The sequence below is a fragment of the Dendrobates tinctorius genome, unplaced genomic scaffold (assembly GCF_039654945.1).
Source record: "Dendrobates tinctorius isolate UK_male_01 unplaced genomic scaffold, ASM3965494v1 ptg000029l, whole genome shotgun sequence".
NCBI classification, from domain to species: domain Eukaryota; kingdom Metazoa; phylum Chordata; class Amphibia; order Anura; family Dendrobatidae; genus Dendrobates; species Dendrobates tinctorius.
This window is the reverse complement of record NW_027361697.1, coordinates 56285468-56301427: the sequence shown is the minus strand read 5'-3', so window position 1 is coordinate 56301427 and position 15960 is coordinate 56285468. Positions and strand designations below refer to the sequence as shown.

The 15960-nt window shown below is 44.3% G+C and overlaps 1 long non-coding RNA gene across 1 annotated transcript in view; it reads right to left on the bottom strand.

Annotated features, from left to right (window-relative positions):
• Positions 1 to 5539: 5539 nt before the first annotated feature.
• Positions 5540 to 15960, bottom strand: part of LOC141086010 (uncharacterized) — a 28037-nt gene continuing 17616 nt past the window's right edge. The window contains exon 2 of the long non-coding RNA XR_012231471.1: positions 5540 to 5779. This is a non-coding gene — a long non-coding RNA (uncharacterized lncRNA). The remainder of the gene's footprint in view (positions 5780 to 15960) is intronic.

Sequence of the window (15960 nt, the reverse complement as noted above, 5' to 3'; positions counted from 1 at the left end):
CTTTTCGATTGGCTCTTCCAGATACGTTCAAGATCCATAACGTATCTCACAAATCTCTGTTGAAGAGTTTTGTTGAGCCAGTGGTTCCTATGGCAGCACCTCCTGACCCTGTGTTGGTTGAAGGCAATGTGGAATATGAGGTAGAGAAAATATTGGATTCTCGTTTGGTTAGACGGAGACTCCAGTATTTGGTCAAATGGAAGGGTTATGGCCAGGAGGATAATTCTTGGGTCTCTGCCTCTGATATTAATGCCAATAGATTGGTTTGTGCTTTTCACCGGGCCCATCCTGATCGGCCTGGTGGCGTGGATGAGGGTTCGGTGACCCCTCAAGAGGGGGGTACTGTTGTGAGTTCATTTTCTGGTCTACCAGTTGTGAGTTCTCCTTCCAGGCTCCCTCTGGTGGTAACAGGAGGTAGTGAGGCTGATTTAATCAGTGGAGATCTGCCACCTGATAAGGAGGATGACGATTGAACTTCAGGAATCTCAGACTGGATTTAAGACAGCCGACGCCCTATTCTGGTGCTGGTGATTCCTTCTGGCTTGTCAGGTGTTGGTTCTCAGCTCTGTTCCAGCCAGCTCAAGCTAAGTTTTTCTGCTAATGTTCACACTTGATTTTGTTGGTTTATTCAGCTTTTTGTGTGGTCAGCCAGCCCCGGCTGGGGCTGTGCTGAATTTCCACTCTTATTTATCTGTATTTGCCAATTTGCTTTTTGTCCCTTATTAGATTAGCCTCTTTTTGCTCTGTCTCAGAATATTTCAGAGTGCTGATATAGTGGGAGAAGTCTAGTGACTTCAGGGTTAATTTTGTTATCAGAAGTGTTGGACATTATTTTTGTAGGGTTTTTTTGGCAGATTGCAGACAGTCTTTCCTTTCCTATCCTTTCTAGTTAGTTTGGCCCCATCGTTTGCTCATCCTATTTTCCTGCCTGTTTGTGTTTTCATTTTGTTTCACCGTCAATACATGTGTGGGCGCTATCTTTCCTTTGGGGGTCTGCTCTGGGGCAGTTAGTTTTCCCCTTTTCTTGCTTTAGGCTCATTTAGTCCTCCGGCTGTGACGAAGCATCTAGGTTCATCGTAGGAACGCTCCACGTCTGCTGCTAGTTGTGTGGTTAGGATCAGGGATCTGCAATCTGCAGTTACCAACCTCTCTGGTTTTCTGTGACTTAGCTTGTTTTGTTTTTTCCTCCTTAGTGACCCATTCATAACAGGGGGAGGTCGTGTGGCCTCAGTGTTTTGGTATATCAGATGTGTTGTATTTTTTAGGGTTTTTGCATGATTGCAGACAGTATCTTTTCTGTCCTGTCCTATTTAGACAGTTTGGGCCCCATCATTTGCTCACTCTATTTTCTGCCTGCGTTTGTGTCTCATCTTCTTGTCTCACCGACAATATATGTTTGGGGGCTATCTATTCCTTTGGGGTTCTACTCCGGCGCAGTTTAGCTTTCCCCTTCTTGCTTTAGGCTGTTAACTCTTTGGCTGTGCCAAGGCTTCTAGGGCATCGTAGGCACATCCCACGGCTAATACTAGTTGTGTTTTTAGGTTTAGGGGTCTGCAATCCGCTAAGTTGCCAACTTTTCTGGTTGCTTAGCTAATTCCCCGGTAATCCTCCTCAGTGACCGAATCATATCAGCGGAGGTAGCAGTCCTGCTGCTGGGTTGTTGCCCTCCTACGGCCTCCTCCACATCTAGTGTATTGGCCTGTCTCCTGGTAGCGCCTCTAGCCTCTGGACACTACGCTCAGACACAGCAAACCTTCTTGCCACAGCATGACCAGTTTGTCAGTGGGTCAGTGATGGTGTGGGTTGGCATTTCTTTGGAGGGCCGCACAGTGTTGGGCTGTGAGCACAACCCCCATCTGTGGACGTCGGGCTCTCAGACCATCCTCATGGAGTCGGTTTCTAACTGTGCAAACACATGCACATTTGTGGCCTGCTGGAGGTCATCTGGCAGTGCTCTTCCTGTTCTTCCTTGCACAAAGACTGAGGTAGCGGTCCTGCTGCTGGGTTGCTGCCCTCCAACTGCCCCTTCCACATTTCCTGGTGTACTGGTCTGTCTCCTGGTAGTGCCTCCAGCCTCTGGACACTATGCTGACAGACACAGCAAACCTCCTTCCTACAGCTTGCATTGATGTGCCATCCTGGATGAGCTGCACTACCTGAGCCACTTGTGTGGGTTGTAGAGTCCGTCTCATGCTACCACGTGTGAAAGCACAACCAACATTCAAAAGTGACCAAAACATCAGCCAGAAAGCATTGGTACTGAGATGTGGTCTGTGGTCCCCACCTGCAGAACCACTCCTTTATTGAGGGTGTCTTGATAATTGCCAATAATTTCCATCTGTTGTCTATTCCATTTGCACAACATCATGTGAAATTGATTGTCAATCAGTGTTGCTTCCTAAGTGGATAGTTTGATTTCACAGAAGTTTGATTTACTTGGAGTTATATTCTGTTGTTTAAGTGTTCCCTTTATTTTTTTGAGCAGTATGTATGTATATAAATATATATATATATTCACTCAAACTATTATGTAGTGTTAAAATTCATTTTATTGTCTGGCTAGTTCAGTGTTTGATCCATTATGGAAGTTGTAATATGGAAATGCACCAGTGCATAAAAATTAAGTGGGCATGCACAGAAAAATACCAATCAAAATCATGTTGGGATCCCGAATAGGCGACAAAGTACACATGGAGTAATGCACCAGAAATATAGCTGCCTATACTTGTAGCAACACTTCACCTTAGTGTTTAATAATTAAATTTTAATAAATCTTTCTTGCTATACATATATATTACACAGTGACTGATATTGAATAAGCCATTAAAATAGGTAGAACTCTTTACAGCAAGATCTAAAAGTAACAAACAGTTTATATTTAATACGAATAAGTGGAAAAAGGCTAATGGCAGGGCCGGACTATCTGGCAGTTCTGGCAAATGCCAGATGGGCCGGTTCAGCTGTGGGCAGCATTACCTGTTGTGTTGTTAAAAGTATATTGATAGGACACTGATGCTAATAACAATTGTGACAGATCATAGCCACAGGCTCCGTCACTTACTCAAGCAGGATGCGGGCATTCCTTCTGCCAGGGACTCACTGGAAGCCCGTCACACTCAGGTGATGGAGGCATTGCTTAGATATCACTGCATCGTACTGCCAGCTTTCACTGAGACGGGACCGAAGAGGAGACAGACAATGTGTAGATTGAGGAGCCAGAATTAGGTGGGTTTAAGGATTTTGTTTTATTTTGGGGGGCTGTGGGGGACCATCATACTATATGGGGGCTGCTTGGAAGGGACCGTCGTACTATATAGGGGGTTGTTTGGGGGACCATCATATTGTATAGGGTCATTCTTAGGGGACTATTATACTATTGGGGGCTGTGGGGTGTACTACCATACTGTATAGGGTGCTGTTTGGGGGAAAAACTCCAACTCACAAAGAGTCATCCTACAGCGCTCAGGAGAGGAAAAAACCCCTGTGGAGGAAAGCTCTAGGGAACCATGGCTGGAGAACTGCCCTTCCTTTGGGCTTACAGGTTAATGTTAACTCTTTATAACCATGATAAAATTGTACCTGGTACAAGATATACATGCTGGTTTATTGGTGCTTCAGAAACCAGCCACAAGCAAAGGAAAAATAAACGGCGTTTAACTCCTTAACGACCATCGATACGAAATAAAACGATGGCCGTTAAGGTGCCTTATTCATTAATTTTCATTTTAAAAAGGCGATCGGGAATATGGTTATAGCGCCCTCGGCGTTGGAAAATCTCCGGGGTTTCAGCTATCGCTGAGAACCTGGACAGCACAATCAGGGCCATTTTTTCAGGTCCCCAATCACATGATTATTGTTCTTCAATGAATAACTGTGATCACGCAAAAAAAAGTGTGCCTTCTAGTAAAAACATTTCTCTCTTCTGACATACTGCCTTCCCCCGCCATTCCCCAGTCCCTCCAGCTCCTTCCCCAAAATTTGGGTAAACAACTTTATTTCAAGCATGTGATGCGCATTCAAACTCACCTGTGAGCGATATGAAAATCACACCTGAACAGATAAAAAGGGGAAAAGTTCACTCAATCTTTGCATTGTGTGTCTGAGTGCGATGGCAAAGAAAAAATGATCAATGGTTCTAACACAGGATAGTCCAGATGGTGGATAAGCAGACCCTATCACGTTTCAAAGAAATTCAAGCTGTCCTTCAACCGCAGAGTGCGTCAGAGTCAGACATTTGAATTAAATGAAGCACTAAGTCAAGAGACGCAACAGGACCCCACTGCTGACAAATGATATAAAAAAGCTAGACAGCAGTACGTGAGTAAGCTAAAATCCTTATGGGAAAGAGTCTTGTGGACAGATGAGACCAAGATAGAGCTTTTTAGTAAAGCACACCATATTCTATTTACTGAAAATGGAATGAGATCTACAAACAAAAGAACACAGTACCTACAGTCAAATATTATAGAAGTTCAAAGATGTTTTGGGGTTGTTTTGCAGTCTCTGGTGCAGAGTGCCTTGACTGTGCGCAAGGCATCATGAAATCTGAAGATTACCTAAGGATTTTGGGTCGCAATGTAGTGCCCAGTGTAAGTAAGCTGGGTTTACATTCTAGGTAATGGGTCTTCCAGCAGGACAATTACCCCAAACATACATGAAGCACTCATAAATGGATGGAAACAAAGTGCTGGAGAGTTCTGAAGTGGCCAATAATGGGTCTGCATCTAAATCCCATTGAACACCTGTGGAGAGATCTTAAAATTGCTGTTAGAAGTCACCCTTCAAATATGAGAGCCGCTTGCACAGAAGTGGTCAAAAATTCCAGCTGAGAATAGAGATGAGCGAACCCGAACTGTAAAGTTCAGGGTTGGTACCGTGCGGACTCCGAACACTGACTTCTCCTGGAAGATCGTTTTACAGTTCGGGAGTCCAGGGAGGGAGCGAGAGAAATATTTTTTACCTACACAGCTCGGGTCTCCATTGATTTCTATCAGGTTCGGGTTGAAGTTCGGGTAGAGTTCTGATTCCCGAACCGAACTTTGGACTAAAGTTCGATCAAATCCGCCAAATCCAAACTTGTTGATGGTTAGAGAAAGTGATTGCAGTTATTGATTCCAAAGGGAGGGCAACCAAATATTAGGTTGAAGATGCTAACAATTTTGACCGGCCTATTTTTGGGGTTTTGTGTGAATTTATGTCCAATTTGCCTTTTTTTTTTTCTCAGTTTTGTGTATAACAAAACATGTGTAATTGCAATAATTTTCTGAGCAAAATACTTCATTTTCTGGAACACTTTTGGCCATAACTGTAATATATTCCTTTTTCCAAGGACCAAACAAATGTGCACCAATTTCTGCAAATGCCTTTTAAATAGAATTACTACACAATTGTTTTATCTGTGTCAATGTAATAAAAATAATTACAAATAATCAAATGCAAGCGTAAAACTGCTTAGAGATTGATTAAAAGAGAGAAAATGAAAGCAAGGATAACCATAGCATCCAGAGTAACATTGTGGGCACACTAATGACCGAGAACATTTGCTTTCCATTTGATGTTTATTACAATTAACATTGAATTCATTACTTAGGAATATTAACTACAAAGTCTGCATCGTTTGCAGGACTAAAAACAATTGCTTTGTGGTGCTATCTTCTAAAATCTGCATGATTAATGAAAAAAATAGTTGAGAGATTGAACTCAGCTGTCACATATAAAAAAAGGAATTAAATTGCTTCTTTTTGGAAGAATCCTTAACATTTTCCTGACCAAAAGGGCACTGCAAAAAGAAAGAAAATAGGTCCATGTTATTTTCTAATTAATGTACTTTGAAAAACTGGCACATGCTGATGTTAATCATAAACACATAGATACAGTGCCATGTAAAAGTTTGAGCAACCCTGGCCAAAATTACTGTTATTATGAACTGTTAAGCAAGTTGAAACTGAAATGATCTCTAAGAGGCAAAAGGTTAAAGATGACACATTTCCTTTGCATTTTAGGCAAAAACTATATATATTTTCACATTTGACATTTTAAAAATTATAAAAAGGAAAATGCCAAATTTTGTGTACCCTACATGGTTAGTACCTAGTAGTACCCACTTTTGCAAGTATCACAGCTTGTAAATGCTTTTTGTAGCCAGACAAGAGTCTTTTAATTCTTGTGTGAGGAATTTTCATCCATTCTTCCTTGGAAATTCTTCCAGTTCTACGAGACTCCTTGGTTGTTTTGCATGCACTGCTATTTTGAGGTCAAGCCACTGATTTTCAATGATGCTCAGATCAGGGGACTGTGAGGACCATTGTAAAACCTTCATTTTGCAGCTTTTGAGGTAGTTTATTGTGGATTTTGACGTGTTTAGGATCATTATCGATTTGTAGAAGCCATCCTTTTCAACTTCAGCTTTTTTTTTTACAGATGGTGTTGTTTGCATCAAGAATTTGGTGAAATTTCATTGAACCCATTCTTCCCTTTACCTGTGAATTGTTCCCTATGCCATTGGCTGCAACAAACCCAAAGCATAATGGATTCACCCCCATGCTTAATGGTTGGCGTGATTTTCTTTTCCTAAAATTCTGTGCCCTTTTTTCTCCACACATACTTTTGATCATTGTGGCCAGAGTTCTATTTTAACTTCATCGATTCACAAGACTTGTTTACAAAATGCATACATATGACGCTGAAATTATGGTGAGGGTGTATGAAAGTATTAAGTTACGTACCGGTATTTTTCGGAAGCCCATGACAGCACCACGAGGGGATCCTCCCTTCGGGAACAGGAAACCTACAAATACAAAAGGGCGGCACCTCTCCCACGCATCAGTTGGATTACAGAGCTTGAGAGGCTACCATGGTTAGTACACCGCATATACACAATATATACAACCTATCCTATTTACAATTCTTTATACCATCTCCCACATAAGGTAAATTCTTGAAACAATCTTCTAAAGGGGTGCACCTATACGTGAAAAAGGGAGGGAACTAAGGGTGCTGTCATGGGCTTCCGAAAAATACCGTTACCGGTACGTAACTTAATACTTTATTTGGACTCCCATGACAGCACCACGAGAGAATTACAGAGATGTAAACTAATTTAGGGAGGGACTACAGCCTGCAGCACCCTTAGCCCGAATGTGAGATCTGAGGAGGCACCCATATCTAACCGATAGTGGTTAAAAAAGGTGGAAGGAGATGACCAGGTGGCCGCCTTACATATCTTGTCAATTGATACTCCCGCTCTCTCTGCCCAGGATGATGCCATGGCATGAGTGGAATGCGCCCTCAGGTTCTGTGGAGCCGGACCGCCACCTGCTGTGTAGGCAAGAGAGATAGCCTCCCTAATCCACCTCGCTAACGTGCGCTTTGACACTCTATACCCTTTCCTGGAACCTTGGAAGGATAAAAATAATGCGTTCTCCTTCCTCCAAGGATCTGTGGCTGCTAAATATTTAAGTAGGCATCTCTTAACATCTAGAGCCTGAAGTTTTTGTTCTTTAGGATTGGTTGGATTAGGGAGGAAGGAAGGCAGAACTATCTCTTGTGTCCTATGAAAATGAGATGCTACCTTGGGAAGGTATGCCGGGTCTGGCCTTAGGATTACTCTATCCTGTAGGAATTCTGTGTACGGAGGTAATCTGGAAAGTGCCTGTATGTCGCCTATTCTACGTGCCGATGTTATTGCTACCAAAAAGGCTGTCTTAAGTGATATCGTTTTTAGTGAAGCCGAATCCAGAGGTTCAAACGGTCTCTCTGTTATGGCTGTCATGACTAAATTTAAGTCCCAAGGCATACACCTATCTTTGAGTATGGGTCTCGATCTGGAAACTGCCTTAATAAATCTTGCAACCCAATGGTTACCGGCAATGTCGCGTGCAAATAGGGCCCCTAAAGCTGAAACTTGTATTTTCAGTGTACTCGTGGAAAGGCCCAACTCGAGACCCCTCTGGAGGAATTCTAGAATCTGTTTTACGGGTATTCCATCCCTGATATCAAACTCACAGGTGGACAGGAATCGCCTCCAGGTTCTAGCATAGATACCTGTGGTGGTTTGTTTCCTACTTTTTAGAAGTGTATCGATTAGGTTTTTTGAGAACCCTCTATCCCTCAATAGTGTCCTCTCAAACACCATGCCGTCAAACGGAGTCCCGCTACTTGTGGGTGGTTGACTGGCCCCTGGTAGAGGAGATCTGGAAGGGTCGGCAGTACCCAAGGATCGCTTACTGACATGGTCCTCAACCATGCAAACCAGGTCCTTCTGGGCCAGAAGGGGGCAATCAATATGACTGTTGCCCCGTCTTCCCTGATCTTCCTCACTACCAGAGGTAGAAGGTTCAAAGGCGGAAAGGCATAAGCCAGCGAGAAGTCCCATTTTATTAGGAGGGCGTCCACTGCCAGTGGATTTTCCCTGGGATTTAGGTAACAGAAAGTTTTTTCCTTACTGTTTTCCTTGGTGGCAAAGAGGTCTACCTCCGGTTGACCCAATTTGCGGACAATCTGGTTGTAGATGTGTGAGTTTAACGCCCATTCTCCCTGCCTTAGGGCCCTGCGGCTTAGAAAGTCTGTCTTCATGTTGTCTTTTCCGCTGATGTGGAGCGCGGTTAAAGATAGAAAATTTTTCTCTGCTATCTGAAGGAGACGTTCCGTTATCCGCATCAGGGCGTTGGAGCGGGTTCCACCTTGGTGGTTGACATAGGCTACCGCTACCTGGTTGTCCGAGAGTATCCTCACATGATGGCCCTGTAGATAAATAATGAGTTTTTTAATGGACAATTCAATTGCCCGCAGCTCCCTCTGGTTAGATGATATCTCCGCATCGGAGCCCCATTGCCCCTGTACCACTATTTCACCCATATGGGCCCCCCAACCCCATGGACTAGCGTCTGTGGTTATTACGCGGGTTATCTGAATTACCCAGGGCACCCCCGAGGCCAAATTTCCGACATCGAGCCACCACCTACGAGATGTAATAGTTAAGGGGCTCAGCAATACTTGACCCTGCAAGGAGCCCTCTAAGGTTCTATTAACCAGGACGTCTTTCTGAAGGGCCCTAGTGTGGAATTGTGCCCACTTGACCGCTGGAATACATGAGGTTAGGGAGCCTAACAGGGACATGGCCTGCCTGAGGGTCATGGAGGGTCTATCGATTGCCCAAAGAACTTGCTGCTGTATCTGCTGTAATTTATCTACGGGTAACAGACACTGCTGAGTTTCTGAATTTAACAGCAAGCCTAGAAACTTCTGGACCCTTAAGGGCTGAAAACGGGATTTCTCGTAATTTATTATCCATCCGAGGTTCTCTAATCTGGACTTAGCTTTTTTCATCTGAGATAGACAATGGTCCACTGAATTTCCCACAATCAAAAAATCGTCCAAGTATGGAATAATTAAGATGTCAACTTCCCGTAAATGAGCCATAACTTCGGCCACTATTTTTGTAAATACCCGGGGCGCTGCTGAGAGACCAAAGGGAAGGGCTCTATATTGATAATGACGGATTATACCGTCTATTGATACCGCCACTCTCAGGAACTGCTGAAAATCTGCATGGATGGGTACATGATAATATGCGTCTTTTAAGTCCACTACCGCCATAAAACACCCTTCAAACAGCATCTTTATTGTCGAACTAATGGACTCCATTTTAAAGGTGCGTTTAACCAAAAACTCATTAAGAAAACGTAAATTGATAATCGTTCTGAATGTTTTATCCGGCTTTTGGATTAGGAATAAGGGAGAGTAGAACCCTCTTCCTCTCTCAGACTCTGGAACCTCTATCAGAACGTTTTTTAGACACAGGCTCACGACCTCTGCTTCTAAAGCCGCCTGCTCGAAGGGTGAAAACCTTAAGGGTGTAGGTTTAAAGGTATCCCGTGGGACCTGAGTGAACTCCAACCTGAGTCCGGTGGATATCACATTCCGCACCCAGTCACTATTGGTGATCTGCAGCCATGCTGGGAGGAAGGATGACAGTCTACCCCCCACGGGAATTGCTAGTCATTGGTTTTGTCTTTTACACTCTCTCGACGAGCATCTGAACATGAAGCCCGTACCTCTTCTTCTATCCTCCCATCTGGGACGGTCTCTATTAGGTGACGGGTTACGCCTTCTCCCTTGACCGAATCTCCTTCTATTAAACGGACGTCGGTAAGATGCGGACCAAAGATTTGGGAATTTCTTTTTATCATCCCCGGCCTTCTCCAGTAGCTCGTCCAGGACTGCTCCGAATAAATATTCCCCCTCACACGGGATAGTGCAGAGTTTCGCCCTGGACTGAATATCTCCCGGCCAGCACTTCAGCCTTCAGCCACAGGGCTCTCCGAGCCACATTAGAGAGTCCTGCTGCCCTGGCGGCCATTCTGACTGCATCAGCCGAGGCATCCGCTAGGAAGGCTGCGCCATCCTGGATTATTGGAAGGGCCCCAAGGATTGCCTGTCTAGATGTTCCTTGTTTTAACTGTGACTCTAACTGGTCCAACCAGACCATCATGGACCTGGCCGTGCAAGTCGATGCTACTGCTGGTCTTAAGGAACCGGCTGCCATCTCCCAGGTATTTTTAAGGAAGGTATCTGCCTTCCTGTCAAGAGGATCTTTAAGGGACCCCATGTCCTCAAAGGGTAGCGAGGATTTTTTCGATGCTTTCGCTATAGCTGCATCTAACTTGGGGGCCTTGTCCCAAGTATTCATTGCTGTATCGTCAAAAGGATATCTCCGCTTGAGGGCTGGTGGTAGCGACCCTTTTTTATCTGGCCTTTTCCACTCTCTGCGGATGAGATCCTGGATCTTTTCGTTTAGTGGGAAGACCCTACGCTTCCTCTGCTCCAGCCCCCCGAACATCACATCCTGCATTGATAATTGAGGCTTCGGCTCCTCCACCTCCATTGTTCCTCTGACCGCTTTTACAAATTTGTCTACTCGGTCTAGCGGCAGGCATAATCGACCAGAGTCCTCGTCTTCTGAGGACGAGGGAGATGAAATGTGGGAGCCCTTACTTCTCCTCCACTCTGTTGAGGAATCCGACTCCACCGGGTCCTCACCTCTCACACTCTCTGGTTGGGACAGGGATTTTAGGGTTTCCTTCATCTCTGCCCTTACTATATCCCTTAAACACGCCGCTACTGCGGGCGACTCCTTCGCCACTGTCTGCTGGATAAAGGGGGGACATAACTTTTTGGGGCATGAATCTGGTAATGGGCATGCACAAAGTGCGCATTCCCTGTGTCTGGTTTTACTCGTAGCTTTCTTCCCCTAGAATAAAACACAGAAGGAGGCCCTGTCAGAGTGAACATTCACGAAGATCACTTACCAGTGCCACAATCAAGTACCGGAGAATGAGGGGCATTTTTCTCAGTCGATGCTCCTGTCCGCCTAGCGGAGCTCTTATGACTGGACTGGTCACTTCGTCCCGGATGCTCCTTACTGTCACGGGCCTCTTTCTTCTTGTTTGACCTGCCTAAGGTCATCCAGGGGCGGCAGTGAAGATTGTTGCTGTTGCCGCCGTAGCTGCTGCTTTTGCTGCTGCTGCTCCTGATCGCTCTCCATTACTGCTTGCAATAATGTGGCCAAGGCAAGGCACCCATCTAGTGTCCTGCCTATATACCCCTCCTCCGGACAGCAGCTATCTCCTGCCGCGCCCCCCTTCTACTAGGGCTCCTCCCCCCCAGCTGGCGCCGCTTCTGGCAGGTGAACCGGCGCCTACCGATGGGCGCCGCCATCTTGGGTCCCGGCACCTGCGCAGTGGCGCCGCCGACCTGGAAGCGCCCCGAGGCTCCGCCCCCTGACATCACCGTGACTCCCGACGCTAACCGGAAGTCACGCGGAACGCCCGGGCCCTGCACTATGGAGCTCTCCCCGGCCCCAACGCCCTGCAGCCACGCTCACCCTGCAGCCGCATCGGCCCCCCGACCACCGCAATCGCGCCGCTGGAGCTGGGAGTCCCCGGGGGGCATACTCACCGGCGCGGTCTGCTTATGGAGACGGACCTCCTCCGGACGCCACTCCCTGCTGTCTACGCCACTGCCGTGCCACCCATCCTGGGCCATCGTGGCGTCTTCCAGGAGCTCCGCACCAGGCCGAGGTAGGAGACCCCCCCGCTACCTGAACCGGCCGGCCGGCCTGGGATCTAGTCATCTGCAGGATCCCGTCCCCTCAGGAACAGGAAACCAACTGATGCGTGGGAGAGGCGCCGCCCTTTTGTATCTGTAGGTTTCCTGTTCCCGAAGGGCGGATCCCCTCTCTCGTGGTGCGGTCATGGAAGTCCGAATAAAAGAGGTTTTCTTTTCATCACTCTTCCATGAAGGCCATATTTGTGCAGGTGTCTCTGAGCAGTAGAACAATGTACCACAACTCCAGAGTCAGCTAAATCTTTCTTAAGGTCTTTTGCAGTCAAGCTTGGGTTCTGATTTGCCTCTCTAGCAATCCTACAAGCAGTTCTCACTTAAATTTAGATTAGTCTTCCAAACCTTATATTGACCTTCACACTTTCTGGTAACTGCCATTTCTTAATTTCATTTTGAACTGAGGAAAGGGCAACTTGAAAATGCTTTGCTATCTTCTTTTAGCCTTCTCCTGCTTTGTGGCCCTCTACCATTTTCAGAGTGTTAGGCAGCTCCTTAGAAGTACCCGTAGCTGCTATTTTTTGGCACAAGGTTAGAGGAGGCTGGATTTTTATAAAGCTTGGAAATTTGTATACCCTGACCTTTCCTAACAATGATAGTGAACAAGCCAAAACCCTAACAGTCTAAGGTCTGAAACCTTGGTCAACATTATCTGGAGCACACAAATCTCCATGGGTACCCAATTTTTTGCATCTGCTAATTTTCTTTTTGTAATTTTTGAAAGTGTAAAAAATGAAAGTGTATTTTTTTTGCCTAAAATACAAAGGAAATGTGTCATCTTTAACTTAAGGCATTTTAGAGATAATTTCACCTTCAACTTGCTTAACTGTTCCCAATTTCAGTAATTTTGACCAGAGGTGTCCAAACCTTTGCATGCCACTGTCTACTGTAATGCTACATATCGGTAATGAACCCCAGAGTTTAGAAATATAAGGGTGGGCTCAGCACTTGATATATCCATCCAACATATGTATATGGAGGATGGTGCCAATGGGTTAAAGGGATTTTCTATTTTCAATTATATGTACTCATCCACATATTTTTTTTTTTTTAACCTGGAACGCCCATTAAGACTCAGTCTCCAGATAAAGCAGCATTCGCACTGTGCTTTGCTGCATGCTCCGCACTCTGTTGGGAGCATCTGTCTGAATCTAACAAGTATTATCTAGCTAAAAAGGGTACCGCCAAAAATATTTTGGATTATGTTACAATGACTCCATTGAGGAAGAGTGTAAACATTTTTTTGGGCACTCAGAGACTCTTAAAGGAGGGCTGAATGGGCAGCAACGCTTAAAGTGAAGAGAGACATTTAGACTAAGATCATACAACCATATTTTGGGTAGAGTCCTGTCTGTGAGCTAATGTCATTTAATTAGGCTGCTCAGTTGGGAGTTTTTTCACTGACCAAATCTGCGCATAAAAAAAATAAATAAAATCACAGAATGCACTAGTTTCTTCCATATGTTGGATGGACTGTATTTGGTCTTGTAAATTTTAATAAGTTCAGATGCCATGTGGATTGCATACGGATGGCAATTGAAAAGAAAATTCCCTATTTTTTTTTAAACGCACATGTGAACTTGGCCTTAGGCCCCCTTTTATATGTGCGTGTCTCTGTTACGTGTGGTATCCCGGAAACCGGATGCCACACGTAACGTACTCATTATAACCTATGGTGCAAAAGATGGCACACAGATTGCACACAAATCTAATACACTGATGACACCGGTACCGTTTTTCTGGTAGTGGTACTATACGGATGTGTGAAGGGAGCATTAAGGTGATTTCAAACAAAACACTGATTTTTTTTTTTTTTAAAGCATTTTATTTTGCAGGTTTTTTTGACACAAGAAAAGTTCTAACCAAATGTCATATTAATATCGATCAGTAGAAAAATATCGAAACCACCAACCACGTTATAATTTTGGTGTTTTTACACTTATGTTACGCTCTATAAGTTTCTTAGGTGAAGAAGCGTAACACAAGTTTCCGCTATCGGTTTCTGTTAATGTTGCAGAGGTCTAGGTCTAGAGGGGCCTTAGGTACAGGATTGCTGGTGAAGTATATGCTGCTGTGGTCTGGATGCAATGGAGACTAGACAAAGAAAAATGGAAGTTCAAATTTCTTGCTCAGCTCTATTGCATTTTTTGCATTTAACTAGAAAAAAATTGTGTACCTCAAACATTTATTCCAAATGTCATGTGAATGGCGTTTTAGGCCATGATCATCACAGCTTTAATGCTAGACTTTGTATTTTCGTGCCATTTCCACCCAACTTTGACAAAGTAGGCGCAGCTGGAGCGGATGGAGCATGTAAATCTGCTCATTAACTTCATGACCAGGAACGGCAAATCTTACTCCAGTAAGAGTTTTGGCGAGGTGCACTTGGACACCCACAGCATTCGGCATTCATTAATGAACCAGGCACCTCGCACTATACCTTGCACCCTCACTAAGACCGGCACCATATACACCAGTCTTAATGAATTGAGACCTTGGTGCCAAGTAAAAGTGATCAAGAAAAACTGAAGAAGGATGTGCCGAAATTGCATCTGCAATAAAATCGGAAGCATACTCACATGCCTGCATGCACTGCCGCAGCATTTACCTCTTCTCAGATGAGCTAGTCTGGTAAAAACAAAATTTCCAGTCTGTGGATCTGTGTATCCATCTTGCCCAGCCTTAAAGAGATACGTGCATTTTATTTTTCAATCTACCCCCAAACTTTTAAAGGTAACAATGCATTCATAAATTCCCAGGTTATGCCCCAAAACCCAATTCATAGGTACAGAATTACAATGATTACCAACATTTTTGACATATGACAACAAAGATAAGGACTTTAACAGACCAAGATGTGGCTGAGGCCATGAATTTTCACAAATAAAGTTGTAAACCACAATGGCGTGATAGTCACTGCTCCTTATAACAACTCTATACAGAGGATAGATCAGAACAATAGAGCAAATTATGAATAGTGAACAAGATACAGGTGTAGTCAGTCTAAGAAAAATCCTGATAAGAAAATGAATGGGTAGGACACGGTGTCCAGTAAAAACTTTTCTTTATTCAAACAAGTTTTAAAACCTGGATGCAAGGGGAGCGGGTCACTGTATGGACGATGACCAATACACGAGCAACCGATGCTTCAATGGGTCCAGGTACCAAAAAAAAAAAAAAAGTCCCATACGGATCATCTGAATTAACACATTGCAACTATGACCTGGACCCATTGAAGCATCCATGTTTTACAATATGTTTGAATATAAAAGTTTTTACTGGACACAGAGTGCTACCGATTCATCTTCTTACCAGGAATTTCCAAGACTGCTCGATTGGGGTATTGCATCCATCGTCCAGGAAGCTAATCAGCTGCATTCAATCCCTGTGCCTGGCAAAGACATGCTCACTTTGAATAGTGCCAGCGGTTCCTTTTGCATTTCAGCCTAAGGAAAGTTGTGACCAATATATCACCATAAACGACATTTGCTCTGTAGCAGAGATGATTACAAAAAAATAAAAATACTGTAACTCACAAATAACCCTCATAAAGAGGTTTTCTCATGAACAAAGTACATTTAATCAATACAACTTGGAATAATAATAATTTTCCACCATTGGATGTCTTTTAATAATCTGAGATAATCTTATAAATGTCCCCTGCTGTGTACTGTGTAATGGCTGTGTCTGACCGTACAGGAACACAGTCTGATCATACCACATATCCTGGGCAGGGGAGGAAACTAAAGAGTATACAGACAGGACAGCATGGAATAACAGCTGATTCTTTTTGTAAGTTAACACATTTCCCTACCTGTTTTTAAACAATGCTTTACCTCA